The sequence below is a fragment of the Syngnathus scovelli genome, unplaced genomic scaffold (genome assembly GCF_024217435.2).
Source record: "Syngnathus scovelli strain Florida unplaced genomic scaffold, RoL_Ssco_1.2 HiC_scaffold_23, whole genome shotgun sequence".
NCBI lineage: Eukaryota > Metazoa > Chordata > Actinopteri > Syngnathiformes > Syngnathidae > Syngnathus > Syngnathus scovelli.
The window spans coordinates 918,140-936,274 of NW_026061323.1; the positions used below are offsets into that span (position 1 = coordinate 918,140).

General features: G+C 46.6%; 1 pseudogene; it reads left to right on the top strand.

The window, feature by feature from the left end:
* The first annotated feature begins 16,930 nt into the window (after window positions 1-16,930).
* Window positions 16,931-17,664, top strand: LOC137839869 (piggyBac transposable element-derived protein 4-like; annotated as a pseudogene).
* Window positions 17,665-18,135: the final 471 nt, after the last annotated feature.

Below are 18,135 nucleotides of genomic sequence, written 5' to 3' on the forward strand. Positions count from 1 at the left end.
CGTTTTCAAACTCTATTTTATTGTTTGTTCATAAAACCACTAGCGATGTTTCCCAGAAGAGGTGCGAATGCGGCCAGTAAAGGCAAATGCTTACATTTTGGATGTAAACAAAGACTTGAGTAACGGAGCATTTGTTTTTAAAAGCTTCATCATCGTTTTATTCTTTGGGGATATAAACAACAGGCCACTGGTTATGTCGTACACCTGTACGTAGTCTATATTGTTCTGGGCATGAAGGTGTCAAATCTATCACTAAATACCCATGCGGCTCCCTTGTAGCATCCTCAAAACACTCCAGGAAAAACGTCCGGTTGTTGGGACAAATTGGATTCGCCAGAACATTCACTTGCAATTTATCGCGGGGGTTTGTGCGTCTCAGGAGGGGGAAGCAGTGCAACGTCAACACTGTTTACAGTGGGGATGGCGTGCTGCTGACCTCGACTCGGGACGTCGTAAGTCGGTGGAGAGAATACTTCGAAGACCTCCTCAATTCCACCTACACGCCTTCTATTGAGGAAGCAGGGCCTGGAGACTCTGAGGCGGATTCTCAAATCTCTGGGGTCGAAGTCACTGAGGTAGTTAAAAAACTCCTCGGTGGCAAGGCCCCGGGGGTGGATGAGATCCGCCCGGAGTTCTTAAAGGCTCTGGATGTTGTGGGGCTGTCATGGCTGACAGGCCTCTACAACATTGTGTGGACATCGGGGACAGTGCTTCTGGATTGGCAGACTGGGGTGGTGGTTCCCCTCTTTAAGAAGGGGGACCGGAGGGTGTGTTCCAATTACAGGGGAATCACACTCCTCAGCCTCCCCGGTAAGGTCTATTCAGGGGTGCTGGAGAGGAGGGTCCGTCGGGAGGTCGAACCTCGGATTCAGGAGGAGCAGTGTGGCTTTCGTCCTGGCCATGGAACAGTGAACCAGCTCTACACCCTCGCCAGGATCCTCGAGGGTGCATGGGAGTTCGCCCAACTAGTCCACATGTGTTTTGTGGACTTGGAGAAGGCGTTCGACCGTTTCCCTCGAGAGGTTCTGTGGAGGGTGCTTCGGGAGTACAGGGTGCCGAGCCAACTGATAAGGGCGGTTCGGTCCCTGTATCACCGATCCCAGAGTCAGGTCCGCATTTCCGGCAGTAAGTCAGATTCGTTCCCAGTGAGGGTTGGACTCCGCCAAGGCTGTCACCGATTCTGTTCATAATTTTTATGGACAGAATTTCTAGGCGCAGCCGAGGCGTTGAGGGGGTCCGGTTTGGGGACCTCAGCATCGCGTCTCTGCTTTTTGCAGATGACGTGGTGCTGTTGGCTTCTTCAGGCCGTGATCTCCAGCTCTCGCTGGAACGGTTCGCAGCCGAGTGTGAAGTGGTCGGGATGAGGGTCAGCACCTCCAAATCCGAGTCCATGGTCCTCGATCGGAAAAGGGTGGAATGCCCTCTCCGGATCGGGAATGAGATCCTGCCCCAAGTGGAGGAGTTCAAGTATCTTGGAGTCTTGTTCACGAGTGAGGGGAGGATGGAGCGCGAGATCGACAGGCGGATCGGTGCAACGTTGGCAGTAATGCGGACCCTGTACCGGTCTGTTGTGGTAAAGAGAGAGCTGAGCCAAAAGGCAAAGCTCTCAATTTACCGGTCGATTTACGCTCCTACCCTCACCTATGGTCACGAGCTATGGGTCGTGACCGAAAGAACGAGATCCCGGATACAAGCGGCTGAAATGAATTTTCTCCGCAGGATGTCCGGGCTCTCCCTTAGAGATAGGGTGAGAAGCTCGGTCATCCGGGAGAGACTCAGAGTAGAGTCGCTACTCCTCCACGTTGAGAGGAGCCAGATAAGGTGGCTCGGGCATCTTATCAGGATGCCTCCTGGACGCCTCCATGGGGAGGTGTTCCGGGCATGTCCCACCGGTAGGAGACCCCGGGGACGACCCAGGACGCGCTGGAGAGACTATGTCTCTCAGCTGGCCTGGGAACGCCTTGGGATCCCCCGGGATGAGCTGGATGAAGTGGCTGGGGAGAGGGAAGTCTGGGAGTCCCTCCTAAAGCTGCTGCCCCCGCGACCCGACCCCGGATAAGCGGAAGAAGATGGATGGATGGATGGATGGATGGATGGATGGATGGATGGATGGATGGATGGATGGATGGATGGATGGATGGATGGATGGATGGATGGATGGATGGATGGATGGATGGATGGATGGATGGATGGATGGGTTTGTGAACAAAATCAAATAATTACTGTTTAAACTAATAGTACGGCTGAATTTGCCCTGATGGAATACATTCTATGTTAGCATTTTATAACGCTTAAATTTTTATGATGTCTATATTGGATTAATATTCGAACCACTTCCGGATTATCTGAAGCCTGGAAGATGATGTCATCCAGAATCAACAGATGATGATGTTGTGGCGGGAACAACTTCTCGTCATCAAAAGATTCAGGCAGTCTCTTGATAAATATGATGTCTTTATTTAGGTTTTTGAGCTCATCGTACATTGGCTGATATGAAGTATAAACCCAGACAATATTATCAGTTTTTTTTCTCATAACATGTTCAGGATTTTCCAATACGTTTTTTACAAAGAAAGTCTTGCCACCACCTGAAGGCCTGGCTATTAAAGATGAAAAGGGAAGTTCTAATCTAGGGTCAAATTCAATCCGGTTAAAAGACATTTCCACACATGCACGCACACACACACACACACACACACACACACACACGCACGCACGCACGCACGCATGCACGCACGCACGCACGCACGCACGCACGCACACACACACACACACACACACACACACACACACACACACACACAGACATAGGGGCGGTAACCTCCCAATACGCATAGGTACTGAATGGTCAGGTGACGCTTTCCCGCCTTTTCCGGACAGTATAAAACATTCTGACCTGGAGATGACAATTGTTGTTTCATCTGCTGCCATGCCTCGTGTACTGGTCGCCATTAAACAACCCAAGATCTTGCCAATAAAGAACCAACTGTTGCTCCACATTTTTGTTTTCCTTGCTCAACAACGGACATCTCAAACAACATGCAACAGAATGTAAAAATGTAGAAATGTAGGTCGTCTCTCCAGTGACGCTGCAGCGCTCTACGTGGCAAACCAAATATATATATATATATATATATATATATATATATATATATATATATATATATATATATATATATATACATATATATATATATACTGATTGAGCTAGTCAGCCGGCTGACTAGCTCAATCAGTAAGTCACATGACTTACAAACGGCAGACCCGGGTTCGATTCCCGGCAGGGGCACAATATGAGCAATGAGCAATATGATTACCTTACCAACAGTCAGTGTGGGTCCTTAGGCAATACCCCTAACGATACCGCCTACCTCAGACATAATGAGAGTACAAGAAACGAAAGACATGCCGGCTCAGACGTCTCCCGGACAAAGAAGGACTGCGTCAGGTGCTGGGGAACCAGAGCTCTCTGATGAGATACAAAAAGAATGACCATATGCGACCACAACAGTGCCCACCATGGAAGAGAAGGCTGATTTAAAGTGGTGCGGGCTGACAGGAGAGCTACGGAGAGCGGTAAGAAGAGAGGAGGGGGAATCGCTGCGTTTGTGAACGATAGATGGTATCATCCCAGACACATCAGTGTTAAGGAGCAACTCTGCTCCAGAGACTTGGAGCCGTTAGTGGTTAGCATGCTGCCGTACTACCTCCGGAGGGAGTATTCACATGTTATTGCTATAACTGTGTGACCAGATTCACACTATCGTTTCTCAGCTTCAAACTCAGCATCCCCAATCCTCCATCCTCATCTCCGGGGACTTCAATCATGCTTCCCTGTCCTCTTCTCTCCCCACCTTTACGCAATATGTAAATTGCCACACCAGAGACAATAAAACTTTGGACCTGTTGTATGCTAATGTCAAGGATGCATATACCTCATCCCCCTCTCCCCCCACTTGGTCGCTCAGATCACAACCTCGTCCATCTGGTCACAGACTACACCCCAGTGGTGAAACAACGACCACCTGAGAGGAGGTATGAGATGTTGTGGTCTGAAGAGACTACTGCCAGGCTCAGAGACTGCTTTGAGAATACAGACTGGGAAGCACTTTGTAGCCCCCATGGCAGTGACATGACCCATTGCATTACGGACTACATTAATTTCTGTGTGGAGAACACTGTGCCCTCCAAGTTGGTACAGTGTTTTCCCAACAACAAACCCTGGGTGTCCTCCGAAATAAAGGCTCTGCTTAATGAGAAGAAGAGTGTCTTTAGTTCGGGGGACGTAGAGGATCTGCGTAGAGTCCAGAAGGAACTCCGGCTGAAGATCAGGAAGGGGAAGGAGAACTACAGGAGGAGAGTGGAGAAGCAAATGGAGCTTAACAACGCCAGAAAAATCTGGAGAGGTCTGCGATCCATCTCAGCCCATGGTAAAGGGGTTGATAGGAAACCAACTCGTGGGGACAAGGACTGGGCGTATGAACTCAATCTGTTCTTCAACAGATTTGATTATACCACCCTCCCCCCCCCCCCCCACCCCTTTACCCACCCTGCTCCCACTCCTCACCTTTCCCGGCCTGCTTCCCCTCGGCACCTCAGCCTGCCACCTTCAACACTCCAGCCCCCCCGCCAGCACACCTACCCCCTCTCACTCTCCGAAGACACTCTTCACTCTTCGCTCCACCACTCCAGTCTTCCCACGCACCCCTCTCCTTTACAGATCTTCAGGTGAGGAGTCAACTCAGGAAGATCAAGGGAGGGAAGGCCCCGGGCCCAGACAACATCTGTCCGAGACTGCTCAGGGACTGTGCAGATCAGCTAAGTGGCGTGATCATGTACCTGTTCGACCTGAGCCTGAGCCTGAATAAAGTTCCAGGCCTGTGGAAGACCTCCTGCGTGGTCCCCGTACCGAAGGTGGCGCGCCCCAAGGAGCCTAACCACTTCAGGCCGATTACCTTGACTTCCCACCTGAAGAAGACTATGGAGAGGATCATCCTGGGTCACCTGCGTTCACTGGTGGGAGCACAGCTGGACCCCCTGCAGTTTGCTTATCGGCCTGGTGTTTGGGTGGACGATGCAGTCATTTATTTACTACACAGAACACTGCTTCACCTGGAGGACATCGGGAGCACTGGGAGGATCATGTTCTTCGATTTCTCCAGCGCTTTTAACACCATCCAGCCGTCACTGCTCAGGGTGAAGATGGAGAAGGTGGGAGTGGACCAACACCTGGCTGCATGGACTACAGATTTCCTCACCAACAGGCCACAGTACGTGAGGTTACATTGCTGTGAGTCTGACGTTGTGTTCTGCAGCACAAGTGTCCCCCAGGGTACGGTGCTCTCTCCTTTCCTTTTCACCCTGTACACTTCGGACTTCACCCACGACACCACACACTGCCACATCCAGAAGTTCTCCGACGACACAGCCATTGTTGGATATGTTTCTGAGGGGAACGATCTGGAATACAGAACGGTCATCAAGGACTTTGTCAGCTGGTGTGAGCTCAACCAGCTTCAGCTGAACACCAACAAGACGAAGGAGATGATCGTGAACTTCGGGAGGACAACACCCCACTTCACTCCGGTGAACATCCAGGGATCAGACATTGAGGTAGTGGAGAACTACAAATTCCAGGGTGTTCGCCTTAACAACAAACTGGACTAGACTGATCGCATCCACGCCCTGTAAAAGGAGGGCCAGAGTCGCCTCCACCTGCTGAGGAGACTGAGGTCCTTCGGTGTGTGCAGGGCTCTCCTAAGGACCTTCTATGACTCTGTGATGGCCTCAGCCATTCTCTACGCTGTGGTCTGCTGGAGAGGGGGCAGTACGGACCGGGACAGAGGGAGACTGAATGGTCAGGAGAGCAAGCTCTGTCCTGGGCTGTCCTCTGGACTCCATAGAGCTTGTGGGTGAGAGGAGGATGTTAGTTAAGCTGAAATCCATCATGGACAACACCTCTCACCCCCTCCATGACATTGTGCGGTCCGTGAGCAGCTCCTTCAGCAGGAGACTGTTACACCCACGGTGTAGGAAGGAGAGGTTCCGTAGGTCCTTCATTCCCACTGCTGTCAGACTGTACAACATGTGCGGCACCTGATCATGTGTTGGTTTCCTTCCGTTTCGTCTTTACTGGTACTCGTGGCACTTGTCTTTGTCCTTGTTTGTCTGTTATTTATCCATTTTTACATTTGGCACTTGTTTCTTGTATTCTTGCACTCTTGTACGCTGCTGTGACAAGAAATTTTCCCCACTGTGGGATAAATAAAGTTCAATCAATCAATCAATCAATCAATCAATCAATCAATCAATCAATCAATCAATCAATCAATCAATCAATCAATCAATCAATCAATCAATCCAGCAGAGAATTGGATCAGCTCCTAAAAGCGGAGTCACTCAGTTTTTCTTATTGCATGTGTTAACTATACATAATGCCTGGCTACTGCTGGAGTGATTTGTTGTTGTTTTTTTCACTTTAAATTAGTGTCACTGAAAAAGTTAAACGCTTGAATTCTTAAAAGTTCAACTAAAAATACTTATGTTTTCTGGTAGCTCTATGTAGAGCAAATAAAGGAATAATTTGTCATAGATTTTGACAAAATTACATTAGAGCAGTGGCTCTTAACCTGGGTTCGATAGAACCCTAGGGGTTCGGTGAGTCTGTCTCAAGGGTTCGACAGTGTCACGTGCTGGTGCCACCTGCGACGGGACCACGCCCCCCTGTCAGTGGAATCACCGTCACCTGCCACGGGTTCATGGACAGCGCTATATCAGCGCCGCCAGCGCAGACCCGAGTGCCAGTCTGTCCCTTGATGCTGCTTCGCTCATCAGTCCCGGAGAAACTTGACTCGCTTGACTATTTGAAACCCCCGCAGAATCGTTTGTCCTCTCCAGCCCGATCGCCGTTCCAAGATTCAAGATTCAAGATTCAAGAGTTTTTTATTCGCCATGTTTGAGCGTGCCAAACAAGGAATTTGACTTCGGTAAATCACAGCCTCTGTTCAACATTTAGGTGACTAACAACAGCACTCAGGACATGTGAAGAACGAAAGATATTCTCAAACACCCCCTGATCTTAAACTCCCAAGAGGGCAAGGAAAAAACTCAAAACTCCAGCTAGGGGAAATGAGAAACCTTGAGAAGAGACCACAGATGGGAGGGTCCCTCTTCTAGGATGACCAGGCTGCAATGGATGCAGAGAGGACACATAGTACAAACAGTGTAGACAAAAAAGGTGTGGCAAGCGGGATGTTATTGCACAGTGATGACTCTGAGACTCTAAGAGTGGTGTGAGTTCATCAGAGCGACAGCCTGGGGGAAGAAGCTGTCTCTGTGTCTGCTGGTTTTAGTGTACAGAGCTCTATAACGGCGTCCGGAGGGGAGTAGTTCAAACAGGCTGCAACCTGGGTGCGAAGGGTCTGTTGAGATGTTACTTGCACGTTTCCTGGTTCTGGACAGGTACAAGTCTTGGATAGATGGGAGGTTGATTCCAATTATCTTTTCTGCAGTCCTTATTGTCCGTTGCAGTCTGTGCTTGTCTTGTTTGGAGGCCGATCCAAACCAGACAGTGATGGAGGTGCAGAGGACAGACTGGATGATGGCAGTGTAGAAGGTCTTCAGCAGCTCCCGTGGCAGGTTGAACTTCTTGAGCTGTCTCAGGAAGTACAGCCTCTGCTGGGCCTTCTTCCGGACAGAGTTTATGTGGCCGGTCCATTTCAGGTCCCGAGAGATTGTGGTTCCCAGGAACTTGAAGGTGTCTGATGAGAGAATAGTATTACTGCGGATAGTGAGGGGTGAAAGTGGTGAAGGGCCTCGCCTGAAGTCCACTGTCATCTCCACGGTCTTGAGCGGGTTCAGGTCCAGGTGGTTTTGGCTGCACCAGTGGACCAGCCGCTCCACCTCCTGTCTGTACGCAGTCTCATCACCGTTCTGGATCAGTCCGATGAGAGTGGTGTCGTCTGCATACTTCAGGAGCTTCACGGAAGAGTCACTTGCGGAGAAATCGTTGGTGGAGAGGGAGAAGAGCAGTGGGGAGACGACGCATCCCTGAGGGGCTCCAGTGTTGGTGGTCAGGGTGTCAGATGTGATGCTCCCCAGCCTCACACGCTGTCTCCTGTTGGTCAGGAAGCTGGTGATCCACTGACAGGTGGAGGCAGGCACCGCAAGCTGGATGAGCTTCTGTTGGAGGATGTCAGGAGCGATGGTGTTGAACGCCGAGCTGAAGTCCACAAACAGGATCTTGGCGTACTTTCCTGGGGTGTCCAGGTGTTACAGGATGTAGTGCAGTCCCATGTTGACCGCATCATCCACCGACCTGTTTGCCCGGTAGGCAAACTGGAGGGGGTCCAGCAGGGGGCCCGTGACATCCTTCAGGTGGTTCAGTACTAACCTCTCGAAAGATTTCATGACCACAGATGTCAGTGCAACAGGTCTATAGTCATTCATACCTGTGATGGCGGGCTTCTTGGCCACTGGAACGATGGTGGAGCTCTTGAACCACGAGGGCACCTCACACAGCTCCAGGGAACGGTTGAAGATCCGTGCAAAGGTGGGCGTCAGCTGCTCAGCGCAGACTTTCAAGCAGGAAAGTGACACGCCGTCTGGGCCCGGTGCCTTCCTGATCTTTTGTCTCCGGAACATCTGGCGCACTTCCTCCTCGCGAATCTGGAGTGCGGGCGCGGCCTCTGCAAGAGAGAGAGTCGGTGACCACGGTGATGGAGGTGTGGACAGAGCAGTTGTGGGGGGAGGTGAGTATGTGGATTGTGTGGATTGTGCTGCAGGAGGTCCCGTTGTGTGGGAGGACCAATCAAACCTGCAGTAGAACCTGTTTAGCTGGTCAGCGAGCCTTGGGCTCTCCACAGGACGGGGGGTTCGTTTCTTGAAGCCCGTGATGCTCTGCAGGCCTTTCCACACTGTTGAGGGATCAGGATTGGCAGAGAGGTGTCTCTCCAGGCTCTCCCCGTAACACCTCCTGGCTTTCCTGACCTCTCGGTTCAGTGTGTTTCTGGTCTGCTTGAACAGGTCCCGGTCGCCGCTCCTGTAGGCCTCCTCCTTGACTTTGCGCAGCCTCCTAAGGTTCGGTGTAAACCAAGGTTTGTCGTTGTTGTACGTGCAGAAGGTCTTAGTCTGCACACACAGATCCTCACAAAAACTGATGTATGATGTGACAGTGTCAGTGAGTTCATGCAAGTCTGAATTTGCAGCTTCAAAAACACTCCAATCGGTGCAGTCAAAGCAGGCTTGGAGGTCCTGCCTTGACTCCACTGTCCACTTCCTGACAGTCCTCACCACAGGCTTAGAAGTTTTTAGTTTCTGTCTGTAGGCAGGGATCAGATGAACTAGACAGTGGTCCGAGAGTCCTAAAGCTGCACGAGCCACAGAGTGGTATGCATCCTTAATTACGGTGTAGCAGTGGTCCAGTGTCTGTGCCCCTCTGGTGGGACACGTTATGTGCTGTCTGTATCTGGGGAGTTCGTGTGCGAGGTTCGCCCTGTTAAGATCACCCAGAACAATGATTAGTGAATTTGGTAGAAGTTTCTCCATGTCTGTCACCTGGTCAGCCAGCATCTGCGTGGCTTCACTCGCACGTGCGTGTGGTGGGATGTAAACAGCCGCCATGACGATCGAGGAGAACTCCCGTGGTGAATAGAACGGCCGGCAGTTTATGAAAAGTGTTTCTAGGAGAGGGCTGCAAAACTCTTTCAACACCATGACATCGGTACACCAACGTTTATTAATGCAGAAACAGAGACCACCTCCCTAACACCAGTGACGCGGTGTTAGCGGACCAGGAGAGGTCCTCACTGATGTGCACCCCCAGGAACTTGGTGCAGGTCACCCTCTCCACCACAGCACCGTCGATGATCAGTGGCAGGTGTTTTGTGTGACCCTTCCGGAAGTCAACAACGATTTCCTTGGTCTTGTTTATGTTCAGCAGGAGGTTGTTGTCCCTGCACCACGTGGTCAGAAGGTCAACTTCCGACCTGTACCGAGTCTCGTCGCCCTTCGTGATGAGACCCACAAGAGTCGTGTCGTCAGCAAACTTCACTATGCGGTTGTCGCTGTATATACATATATATATATATATATATATATATATATATATATATATATATATTATGTAATATGTCTTGTAACCGTGAGATAGTAGGAAACGCAATTTCGATCTCTGTGTGATTTACCGAAGTCAAATTCCTTGTTTGGCATGCTCAAACTCTTGAATCTTGACATGTGAAGAAATTGACAATAAAGCAGACTTTGACTTTGATTAAACATAAACTTTCCCCATGAGTGTAGTCTAATTGTATATATTAGTACAACAAATAGCATTCATAGGTAAATTCACTTTACACAATAATTCATTAGAACAGGAACAATATCTGAGGACATCTTCATTAGACAGTTTGGTCCAATTTATTTTAACCTATTGGCTTTCTTCATTCTTAGTAAGCGTATCTACCTTTAATACCATGGCAATGGGGATGTGGTCAGTTGTGGCTAAATCATACTAAATTGTCATACTATCTATCGAGGCATGAGCATCAACAGTGGATACCACGTGATCCAGCCATGACGAGGTATTCCATGCCTCACTGACATAAGTGAAACTTGTGTCAGGCAAGAGCATTTTACTTGATATTACCAAATTGGCATCTTTTGTGAAACTCTCCATATTTTTAGCAAATAGAGATGAACTTTCAGACAGATCTGCATTATAGTCCCCTAAGACATAGATGCATGACGTAATATTATCCTCAATAAAGGATTGAATGAAAGCAAGCCTGCTAACATACTTATCAAAATGATCATAGGATTCATATGGTGTGTAGATATTTAGAATAATAAAACATTTACCATTAAAATTAAACTCAAGCCCAATAGCTCAGCCAGCATTTAAATGCACAATTTTAACCATGGGGTCATATTTAATGTTCCATAAGATAGCGACACCTCCAGCAATCCTACCTTGGTGTATTCTTGTGCTAAGGACCATGGTGGACTCGCCCGCACCGTTGAAGTGTGGGTGCAGTGTGTTGAGTTTGTCCAAGTCTTGCTTTGCCATCCAAGACTCTTGTATACACAAGACGTCACAGTCATCCAGCAGTGTGTCCACCACCAGCCGCCTCGCTTTGTCGGCAGCTGTATGTCCTACTCGTAGGCCACGAGAATTGTAGGACACAGCACGCATTATGAACCCATGATATTCCCATCAGGGCCGCTGGTCTCCCCGCTGTCCCGCGTCACCTCCACCGCAGCAACCGCGGCGGCGGCTGTCGACGCTCCGTCTCCGGGGCGCCTCCTCCCCTCGCTCTGCGGGGAAGGGATCCTCTCTGGGAGCCTCACCCCGCCTGCTGCTCTTCTTGGGCGGCGAGGTTCAAAGTACTGTCTGACGACTGACCCGGCTGGCCAGAACTAAGGGTCATACATCTCCTTCCAGTCGTTCCATTCAGCGGTAATACAAAAGGAACTGAATCTGCTGTATGGCGTCTTGATTTTCCTGCATTTCACATCGCGGTTCATTGTCCCTTGCAGAAATTCACGAAGAGTATCAGCGTCAAGGTCCAGCGTGAATTTCGTAGCGAACACGCTGACTAACTTAGTTTTCACCGTGGAAAGTTTATCGTTGTGTGTTACTGCCGTCCCTGAAATGCCGGCCTTTTTCCGTGGATGTTTGGCTGCGCGGTGAGCAGAGCTCTCTGGGGCTGCTGCTTGTTTTTTCCTACGTTTCACCACAGTACTCCAGCTGTTGGCCTTGGACTTTCCCGGGACAATTTCAAACCCCTGAGAGGTCTCTCCAAGCGGCTCAGATGTCAACCACCCTCTGCCTCGCACCGAAGTTTTTCGGGCAGACTCAGGAAAAAAGTGCCCGCCGCTCTTCCGCATTCTCCTCTTCCATTGCCATGCTGCGGCTCAGTTCAGACCCGTTGCTCGACGAGCCTTCTTCCGCAGGCTGAGAAGTAGCCACCGCCAGGTGAGCAGCCAAGGAGGACTCGCACCCCCCAACAACAGTTGCCGTATTTTCCACCGCCACCAGTCGCTGGTTAAAGGAGCCCGAGAGCGCCAACAACTTCTCACATGCAGTCATCAGTTCAATGTCGGAGTTGATCTGCTGCATTCTTCCAAGTAGCGCAGAGACGTCAACATGTTTGAATGAGATGGGAGGTAGTTCATCAAGATAATGTGACACAAATCTTGGTCCCATCTGCCTTTTCTCCTTGAACACAGCCAACCACATTTTCTTTTCTCCTCTGTGAGTTGACCAGCGTTTGTCGTCAGGAAACAGCTCTGCCATCGTGTCTTTGGCAGCCTCAATCCGTTGCGAACTAAAGCTAGTCTTGACTATTTTGATAATGTTGTCTTGGTCAAGCGTTCTCGACTTTATCAGTAGAAAGTTCAATAGTTCATCTTCCACTATTGTTCCTCCATCCATTGTATGATAGATCACAGGTTTAATGCGGGCAAACGTTTCCACATCACACCGACGCTGCCATCTTTTCCGGTCCGGCTTATATAGGTTTTTTTCCATGATTTTTCTCATGACTAATACACTTATACACTCATAAAAAGGCTGTGGACTACTGCTGCGCTGTTATGTTAATAAAAGTTATGCGGCCCTAAATAATCATCACTTTCCTGACAATCATTTTTGTGTATATTCTCTTACAAATGGGAATTAAACATTAAAAATCTTACGCGATCATGCGGCAACTTTACATGCATATTCCAATCGGACACTGAGAAGGAAGATTTTGCTGGTTTCAGTGGACAGGAGGAAGACAAAGACGGCCCTCAGTGACTTTGTTGACTGGTATGTGTTTTTTTTTTTACCCGCCTAGTTAGCGCTGTTACTTCCGTGTTTACAACAAAATGTTAATGTTATTAAAACTTTAGCCCAGCTAGTGCTGTTACTTCCGTGTTTACAACGAAATGTTAATGCTATTAAAACTTAAGCCCAGCTAGTGCTGTTACTTCCGTGTTTACAATGAAATGTTAATGTGATTAAAACTTTAAAAAGGCTTTCTGTGTACTGTCTTTCTTTGTAAATAACCCGTGCGCACGTGCAGCTTATAGTCCGGTGCAGCTTATATAAGTATAAAAAAATCATGAATTTTAGCTGGTGCGGCTTATAGCCCGAAATTTACGATATATTTGTGGGGATTTCAATATTGATTCTTTAAAAGCAAATGAACATAAACCCACCTATGATTTTCTAAACACCATGTATTGTTTACATCTGGACCTACCAGAATAACATCTGGAAGTGCTACATTGATTGATAATATATTTACAAATGATGTAGCCAATAACTCTGTTGGTGGACTTCTAGTCTAGTGATCATTTGCCAATATTTACCACTTTTAATACAGAATCTAATCTGCTAGAGATCAACAAGAATACAATTTGGAAAAGAGTCAAGTCACCAGAGACTCTGAATGCTAGAAAATGACTTAATTGAGCAGAATTGGAATGAGGTTTATTGCAGTAATGATGTCGATACAGCTTATAGTATATTCTTTAACTTATTTAAAATGCTATTCAACAAACACTGTCCCTTAAAACCACTGAAAATAAATTGTAAGCATAGTATTCGTGGATTACTGGAGGGATTAGAAATGCATGTAAAAAAAAAACTTTATAGAGACTTCATTAAAACAAGAACATCTGAAGCTGAAAGCACAAAAAAAATATCTACTATCACACGGACTGCTAAGAAAGATTACTATCATAGATTACTAAAAGATAACAGGAACAATGTACGAGGCATGTGGAACATCCTCAGCTCCATAATTAAAAATCAAAATACTTCACAAAAAACGTACCCCTCTTACTTTACTGAGAATAAAGAAACACTTGACAACATGAATGAAATTGCTAATAAGTTTAACAAGTACTTTGTGGACATTGGTCAAAAATTTGCTGGAGAAATCACTGGTACTGAAAGTCCTGATTATTCTTTAATAGATAGGAAAAGAAACTCTGTTTCTTTTAGATGTAAATGAGAGGGAAGTTATCAACATTGTTTCCAAAATGTAAGCCAAAACTGTCTACAGATTGTGATGAAATTGATATGAAAACTGTAAAATGGGTTATTGACGGTATTGCCAAGCTTTTAACATACATCTTTAATTTATCATTTGGCAAATTCCCAGAGATAAAAAAAAGCGAAAGTAATTCCACTTTACAAAAACTCCGATTTGCACATTTTCACAAACTACCGACCCATCTCTATCATGTCACAATTTTCAAAAATACTAGAAAAATTATTTGACTTGACTTGACTTGAGTCATTCATACAAAAATACAACATGTTAACAGATAGCCAATATGGTTTCAGGAAAAAACATTCACAATAGAGGAGATAATAAACTCCATTGACAGTAACAAACACACTGCCGGAATATTCATTGACTTAAAAATAGCTTTTGATACCATAGATCCCAACATTTTGGCCAATAAACTGGAACATTATGGTATTAGAGCAGTGGTTCTTAACCTTATTGGAGGTACCGAACCCCACCAGTTTCATGTGCGCATTCACCGAACCCCTCTTGAGTGAAAAACTTTTTTTTCTAATTCAAGACATTAATGTTTATTACTGTTACACAAAATGAGCCATGCATGAACATCACCTTGTTCAAAGAACATAAGCAACACAACTCAAAACAAATTACATACCTGCAAATCAGTGTGACTTCTGCTGTTGCCTTTGCGAGACCAGTTCAGATATGCGTCGTCACAAATTTACAAAACAAATCAGGTTTGTTTGGACCTCTGCAGTGGAGGCTCTACCGAACCCCTGAGACGGACTCATCAAAGCCCTAGGGTTCGATCGAACCCAGGTTAAGAACCACTGTATTAGAGGAATTGCTCTGAACTGGATCAGAAGTTACATAAATAACAGACAGCAGTTTGTGAAAGTGGGTTGAAGCGAGAGAATCATCAGAAAATCAGAATCAGAAAACTTTTATTGTCATTCTACATAGTACAGTGAAATTGGAGACCTCCATCCAGTGCATGAGGTAGATACGAGTAACATAGTCAAGTAAACGACTAATAGAAAAGTAGATGAATAATCGGAAACAGTAGTGCGGACAAAGTGCAGTAGTAGTGCAAGGAAAGTGTCATCAGTGTCGGCTGGAGTTGAGGGCGGCTATGGCTTGGGGAAAGAAACTGTTTTTGAGTCTGTTTGTCCTGGTCTTCATTTGCCTGTAGCGTCCTCCAGAGGGCAACAGGTCAAACAGGGCGGAGCCAGGGTGGGAGCTATCCGCTGAGATGGCCTTACACTGGTGTGCCGTGACAGACGTTCAGCTGTGCCGTGGGACTGTTGGGTTCACAACATTTATCTGAAATCAATCTCAGAGGCGGTAGGTCTTTTTGGCTTAGCGTTTTCTTCTGCGCAGAAGGACGCACCCCAGACACACACAGCAAGTGTGGCTGAGATCCGTGCTCTTCTCGAGTTTAGCCGTGCCTTTTATTGAGAGAGAAACAATTGGGCAAGTGTACATGATCGAGTAGGTTTCCAGATAGGAAGGACATAATTATATCTCATGACTTCAACTTAAATAAGACCTTTGTCTGCTTCAGCCATCCCATGACAATCTCATGATCTGTACATGTCTAGCTAACTATGGGGCTTATTGTATAGCGCGGCTAATGACTCCAGTCATTAGCCGGCCATATGCCCCCAAGTCATTATCACGAGGCCTGATGGTCACATACTGCGTAGAATCCTGCACACAAAAGTAGATACATAGATTCCAATGATAAAAAGTATATTATTTCCAACAGGGACTTTCCAATATTAATAACGGAGCGCATTGTAAACAGGATCGCCAAACCACTGGTCAGTTCACGCAAGGCAAAGTTACTTTGTTCTTATTGTTGCAATATTTATAGACCTAGTCTAAAACAGTAAACCAAATCACGTTGACTCTTTTATTTTAATCACAATCACTTTAAATAGTTTATTTCTTACACCGTCTAAAACCTTTTTAAAAAACTGTCACTTTTATTTAAAAAAAGGAATACAATTTTAAGAATATTTAGTATTTATTTCTATTAAATTATTCGACTCTCCATACATATATAGGAATAGGATTCTATGTGTTTCATTGTAATATAACTGATTTTAATATACGAGCTTTACAGATTTTTGTTGGCGGTGTGCCCCAAGATTTTTTCCAATGAAAAGGTGTGCCATGAATGAAAAAATGTTGGGAAACACTGCAGTAGATAACACGACATTCTTATGAGGATATGTTTTTCCTTCTTTTCCCCTCCCTTTTCTTCCCTTCCGTATTCCTGCTTCCGGACAGTATAAAACCTTCTGATCTGGAGTCTGACCTTGTTGTTTTCATCTACTGAAGTACATTGTGTACTGACTGCCGTGAGACAACCCAAGATCTTGCAAATAAAGAACAAACTATTACTCCACATATTTATTTTCCTTGCTCAACAACAGACATCTTGAACAAAACGCAACAATTGGTGACCCCGACGTGATGTCCAATTGAACGGTTTTAACCCTTAGGTGCATAAATGGGTCAAAAATGACCCAGTTAGGTTGTTTTTTTAAATATCTTTGTAATTAAAAACTGTTATCACTTTATATTCCAGGAATTCCTCAAAAAACATGTTTTCGACATCATGCTATTGACATTTTTAACTTACCTACTATATATTTTGAGAAATCGTAGTTTTTGTATTACTACCCCAAGTTTCCATAAGTGGGTCAAAAATGATTCGCATGCATTTTCTATGGAATCCAATGGGAACCTTTGATCCTCATCAACTGTGGCTGTGGACCACACAATCTATATGAGAAGTGTCACTCCTCACAAAGATATTTTACATAGCAAGAGCTGATACATGTACGTATTATCTCATATAACATGTACAAGGCCACAATGTCGATTGGGAGATTTGAAGACATTGCCGTACCTTGCGCTTTGATGATACAAGGACCAGAGCCTTCCGGCTGGAAACAGACCACATGGCAGCCTTTCGTTATGTATGGGACCTGTCTCTGGTCAATTGCCGACAGCGATTCATCCCGATTGTGTTGCTGTGGACGAACAGCTTGTGCCTTTCAGGGGTAGGTGCAAGTTCCTACAGTACATGCCAAGCAAGCCTGCAAAGTACGGCCTAAAAATCTTTTGGGTTTGTGATGCACGCATCCCCTATGCAATAGATGGCATAGTTTACACAGGGAGACAACCAGGAGAAGAAGTTCAGAAGAATCTGGGTGAAACCATTGTCCAGCAGTTGTGTAGTCAATTTAGACACACAGGTCGAAACATAACAATGGACAACTTTTTCACCAGTGTGCCTCTTGCGCAGCATCTCTTGTATAAGGATCTCACCATTGTGGGGACTCTACGCCAGAACAAGCCAGATATCCCTCCTCTGATGAAGCCTTCCAAGTCCAAGGAGGTTCGCAGCACAGAGTTTGTCAGGAAGCTATGTCAGGAAGAAAGGAAAAGCTGTTGTGTTCCTGAGCACGATGCACCACGACAAAGTAGTGGATGAAACTAGTGCGAAGAAAAAAACAGAAGTGATCACATTTTACAATAAGACAAAAGAAGGTGTCGACACCACTGACCAGATGGTTGGCACATACACCTGCAAGCGCCAAACACAGAGGTGGCCATGAATGCCTATACCTTTTTCACAGCTCAACACGAAGATTTCAAGAGTGGCATCACCAATGCACGACGGCTCTTCCTCAAAGAGCTGTCAAAGGAGCTTGTCACACCACACATGAGGAGTCGGCTGGAACGCTGCCCCCAGCTACAAACCCCGATTATAGAAACAATGGAAAGGTGTGGGGTGACAAAACCCACAACCCAGCCACAGGAAAGTAGCAGCCTGGGCCAACCAAAGAGGAAGAGGTGTCAGATCTGCCCAAGCAGAAAAGACCGCAAGGTCAGCAATAGGTGTGTACCTGTGTGCAATGATCACAGCCAGAAGATGGTAGTTTGCCTGAACTGCAGGCAGTGATGTGTCAAACGCACCTCTCGGATTAAGGTGCCCCCGGCTTCCCGGTAACGGGTTTGTTTTAGCCGGGTTCGGAGATTCGTCCGTAATCTAACCACCCGAGTTAAATTAACTCCACCGGAATCAATCTAATTT